We start from the raw sequence: 5,903 nt of genomic DNA on the forward strand, positions 1-5,903 counted from the left end.
CTCTCTCTCTCTCTCTCTCTCTCTCTCTCTCTCTCTCTCTCTCTCTCTTCCCCCATCTTTCTTTCTCTGTCTCTGCTCCCCTCCCCCCAGGCACATATATTTCTTTCTTTCTTTTTCTCTGAGAGGGTAGACAGGGCACTAAAATGAGGAGCCAGAATGTAGAAGACGGAGTGCCATATAAATGTAATGTAAACTATTTGTTTCGTCATGTTACGTCACCACAGTCTCAAGAACCTGTGATACAACACATATACACCTGACCATGAGGCAGCGTCCATGTGTTTGGTCCACATGTTTCGTGATCAGGGCTGGAGCCCCAAACTTTTGCTCCGCTGTTATTGGGACTCAGGGCCTTGACTGTACCAGGACTGTACACGCGTGAAACGGGGTGAGACAGCAGGGTCTTAGCAGGAAGTAATCATGGGCTCTTATCACATGCAACCCTCTGTTTGTGGTCCACCGCTGAGACTGCAGAGGGAGACAGGAGAGGATGTGCCAGGGGTTGGCTGCGTTTGTAAGCACACGTGCTTAGTGCATGCGTGTCTAGTCAGAGCCTTTGTGCTTTCCAAATGTATGGCACAACACGATTTTGATCTCTAGGACGAAAATTTCCCCTAGCAACAACGCAGTATTTCTGAGGAATTTCCTAAAGGAGAGTTTCCCAAATTGATTATGGTAGCATTTGTTTTCATATCCATTTCCTCCTCCAACACCATCTTACTCCTGTGGTCAGGCCCATCTTATATCTCACGCCTGAAAGCCCTCAGCCCTTAGGCAACAGCTGTCATTTCAGAGGCGAGAGCGCCACCTGCTGGCACTACAGCAGAGTGCCTTCCGTTTCCAATTACTCCAACAGGTCTAACCACCGGCACCAGGGACAATGGAGAGATTGTTCCTGAGGTTCCTGGTTCAAATGCCAACCCTCTTGGGTGGGGTGACATTTACCACCCTTTAAGAAAACTCCCCTGGGGATTTTTATGTCCTAAATATTTGAGACTTAGTCTGCGAAAGACCAAACTTTTTTATGTGTGGGGGGGGGAAGAACAGGTAGAAAGAGCAAGCAATTATTCTACACATTGCATATCAATTTACGTATAGAGAAATGTACCTGTGGCAAAAATAGTTCATCTGAACTAAATTGGCAGGAAAACCAGCTCCCCTGCCCCCCTTATCTTTCTATTTTTTGCTCCTCCTCCTCTTCCCCCATCTCCTCCCTGCCCCCCCCCCTCATTCTCTTCTTATTGTCTCCTATTGCTCAGGTCGGTTTCCAAGTCAATTCATGACTGGCCCTGCCTGAACTCCCGATTCTCCTGCATCTAGGCCTCGAGTGCTGGAATTATAGGCCTGTGGGACCACTTTCAGCCCATCCCCCCGCCACTTCACCTCACCCTGAGACCTCACTTATTCAGAGACTTTTAGTAACACGTCCCTTAGTGAGAACTCGGACTGTAATTATAAATAGATGGGTCCCTGCCCATGCGTTATCATTTAACAAGCTCAGTCTTCTAAAGGAATGCTTACTTTCAGCCAATTTGGTTGACTTTGGATTTGGTGTTGATGGTGTGAGTTAGAAACACCACAAGGCTACCCCCCCCTTCTCTGTCTCCTAGCATCCTAGGGAGCACTGACTTATCCCGGTCTCACCCCTAAGATAGGGATGCTGAAGGATGCAAAGGCAGCTGTCCTTAGCCCAGAATGCTGGGGTCCAGTCCAGGACTTCATAACCTGATCTTCCTAAACCAGGGGGACACTGCAGCCATTGTTCTTATTCTTGCATTTCTTTCTTTCAGAGTGTGCGTCTGGGGTGGGGGTGATGCCAGGGTGTAGGTGGAGGTCGGAGGACAGCTTGCTGAAATCGGTTCTCTCCTTCTACCATGTGGTTTCTGGGCTATCCAGCTTGGTGCCAAGTGCCTTCCTTTAACGCATCATCTTGTTGGTCTGACATTGCAAATTTTGATTGAGATGTTATGGCTGGAGATGGGCAGATGGCTCGGTGGTTTAGAGAGCTTGCTACTTCTTAGAGGACTGGAGTTCAGTTCCCTGAACCCCAGGGGGCAGCTCACAATTGCCTGTAATTCCATCTCCAGGATATCTAACACCCGCTTCTGATTTTCACCTCTTATCACCACATACGCACAGGGACATAGATACAAATGAATAAACTAAATATTTAAAAATAAGTAAATAAACTTCATACCAACGACAAGAGTGAACAAAATTTTCATCTCAGCAGAATATTGAGTAGATGCGAGTTAAGAGTTTCTTGACTATTTACTGACTTCTTTATTGAAGACTGGATGTCATCTATCCCAGACTAGTCTCAACCATCTTGCTGAGAAATTTGGCCTCGACTTCGACTAAATTTCTCGTTATCGTGCTCCCAGTTTCTAGGTGCTGGGATTAAAGGTGTGCACCACCATTCCGAGTTTGTGAGGTGCTGGGAACTAAACCCAGGGCTTCGTGCAAACTGCTCAAACACTCTATCAATTGACCCACAGTCCCAGCCCCTGCAAGTTAAGCATTTCTTGAATAAATAACTCGTGGGCAAGTCCTGTACTCAAATATAAAGGTGATAGAAAGAGGTCTTGTAACGTGGCTGAGAGTGGCCCCCATCAGGGAGTCGCGATACTTGAGGACTAGGAGGTGTGGCCTTGTTGGAGGAAGTTTGTCACTGCAAAAGGGCTTTGAGGTTTCAAAAGCCCAAGCCGGGCTCAGCAGCTCTCTCAGTCTGCAGCCTGCAGATCAGGATGTAGCTCTCAGCTGCTTCTCCAGCAGTGTCTGCCTGTGAGCTGACTAATGAGATCGGACTCTCCTCTGAAACTCTAGCCAGCCCCATTTAAATGCTCTCTTGGTAAGAGCTGCCATCATCAGGTGTCTTTTCACAGCAACAGCGTATTGACAGGTCTAGAGGAAGAGACGGGGAAGTGACTGCAGAGGCTGCCCTGTCAGCGCCACGCGGGTACGCACAGGCTCTCTGAACTGCAGCTGCCTCCACCGCTCTCTCTGTGTGAAATTCTTTCTGCAGGGCCGGGTAAACGGGGCTCCGTTTCCATAGTTCCCATTAAGGCTGCAACAGAAAGCTCTGCCTCAGGGTTTGGAGGAAGAAGGGAGGTCTCACTCACGGGTGAGGTCTGAGCAAACGCAGCTCAGCTTCTTTTGATATGAAATTGTTTATGGGAGGGAGGCTAAGTCTGCCCTAGAGTTTTAGGGAAATCAAAGAACCTCATTCATTTCCTTCAGAAAGGAAAAAAAAACTGATTGAAGTTTTAGTGGATCCCAGCCAGGACCTAGGGCCGAACAAGACTCAGCAATGAAATGGAAAGAGTGAACTTGCCAGATAAAGCCGCCTTCATTTCCTTCTGAACTTCACTGTGAAGCCATGCTCAGAGAAAAAAGGAGAGGTCTCTTGGAGAGCTCAGCTCCAAGAAACAGACTTTGGCATTTGTTGCAAAAATAGGATGTTTGTGGATAAATAAGCGTCTTTTGTTAGGTCCTTGCGTGGGCACTTTTATTTACCTTTTCTATTAGGACTTGGGAGCTAGAAATAGGAGGATTACACGTTTGTGGCTATCCTAAGTAGCATATTGACACCCGTCTCTTGGAATAAAACCAAACGAAGCCAAATTTGTATTTGAAAATATTTTCGAACTTAGAACAAGATTGAAAAATGAAACCTTCATAAGAAAGTAAGGCAAACTCTTTCTATTCCTAGAGTAAGCTGTTTTTTTTTTAAATAATTTACCCCCTCACACTATCGTTTTCTCCCTTTCTCCTGCTGTGAATATGTATGTTTGTATATGTGTAAGCAGGCACATACATATGAACACACCGTATGATGGTTGTGTACATGCATATATGCCTTTAATGCTCAATGTTTCAACGTGTATTTCACGAAAATATTAATACCCTTTTAGCACAGCAATAGCTGAGCTGGCAGTACAAGTCTTCAACCCACATTCTGTTGTTCTCAACTTCTCTCCCCTTCCACTTTCAGTAGAAGATCCAGTCTGGGATCAGGTATTGCAATTAAAATGTCTCTTTAGTTCTTTTTTTTTGTTTCTTTTCTTTTTTTTTTTTTTTTTTTGGTCTGAAATATTTTTAGAGTCTTTCTTTGTCTTCTAGATAGCTACATTTTTGAAATGTACAATCCCCCTTTATTCTAGCTTGAATAAGAAATGTCTTTCTTAATAGAACTCTATTAAAGTTCAGGTCTCCAGCCAGTGGTGCTCTTATTGGGTGTTCGAAAACCTTAAGGACATGAGGACTAGCTGGAGGAGGTGGGAGCTGTTCTTTCTGTCTGCCATGAGATGAATGACCTCAGTCAAGGGTTCCCATTGTCATACAGTTCTTCCTCGCATGACCCAGACCCACGGGAGTCAAGGACTATGCATGTAGACCGGAAACCATGAGTTAAATAAACCCATACTTTTTTAATTAGTTTCTGTGGGACATTTGGTCATCACAAAGACAAAACAAAGGCACCTGTTTCTTGTGTCCGATGTTACTTTGCGACTGGAGATGGTGCTTTCCTTCTCCGTCCTAGCACTGTGTGGGGGATGTGTGCCACGCAGACAGACAGATGGAGGGGCACAGTGTCCTTGTGTCATTCCATGGAGACATTATTGTGGTCAGGTGGTTGTTTGATGTCTCTGCTACTTCTTTTTCCTTGGTTGTCACTAAGGAGCATCTGCAGGAAGCCAGAAACCATACAAACACCCTAATCTTCCCTGGGACCTCCTCCAGGGTTTAGTGTCCATGAACGATTCTAGAGTGATGCAGTTCTTATGATGACGACAAAACGAGAGAACCCCTCAATTCTAGGATCCCTGCACATTTCTCAGTCTCCATTCAGCATTCTATTGTGGGCCTCCATGTCTGATACCTGTTATTGGCAACCATTTGTGTGGCAGGTCTCAGAAGAACCTGCCCTTTCTGAGGGACTAAGTAACATCACGTGTTACTGGTTTTCAGGACTCAGAGCCTTAAGCGGCTAGGTCTGTTAGTTTAGTCCACAAGCCCGTTGTTACTTAGTGGGCTGGGTGGCTACCACCCCTGAGGAACACACCCTTTGCCCATGCACAATTTTCTTTGAAATAATGCCAAAAACTACAACCAACTGGCTGGCAAGAGACTTATGAACCCTTGTTTTTATTCAATGTTTTAAAAACCATTATTATGCTGGTGTTCAAATGATCCTTGCTCTATCTGGTGGAGTCCTTTCAGGCTTCTCCCTTCTTTCTCTTGGTATAATCCAACATATTTAGACTATGTTTTTTTCTGATATAATTTTAAACAGACATTCTAGGCCTATTTATACCCATTTGTCTTTGGTTAGATATTTCTATGAGAAATTCTAGATCCTTTCAGCAAAAAAAAAAAAAAATATTAGAGGCTGGTGGTATGGTTTATCAGAAAAAGGTGCTCGTCACCAAGCCTGATGACCTGTTTGATCTCTGAGATTCACATGGAGTAGGAGAGTTCAGATTCCCAGAGGTTGTTCTCTGACCTTCAACATACACAGCACACACACGAATACACACACACGCACACATACATGCATAATAAATTTGGCTAAGTTTAACAACAGCAGCATGAGGTATAGGTGAACATCATGGGGCCTCCAGCTGTGTTATCTGTGGATATTTTCAACTATGCACATACATGTGTGAATATGCATACACCTACACATTTACACTATAGAGGAAGTAATGAGTTCACACAGAGGGATCTTTCATACTGTTCCTCATTTCACAATTCTCAGTTTCTTCTCCCAGAATGAGAATATTAACTTTCAACAATAATATATTCATATATTCACTCATCTCTATTATATATACAAAGCAGTTTAAAAAGTACTTTGCTCATATAACCACAACCAACCAAACAAATCCTATTACAAATAA

This window comes from Alexandromys fortis, unplaced genomic scaffold (assembly GCF_014885135.2).
Source record: "Alexandromys fortis isolate MF-2015 unplaced genomic scaffold, M_Fortis_MF-2015_v1.1 scaffold_4, whole genome shotgun sequence".
Lineage (NCBI taxonomy): Eukaryota > Metazoa > Chordata > Mammalia > Rodentia > Cricetidae > Alexandromys > Alexandromys fortis.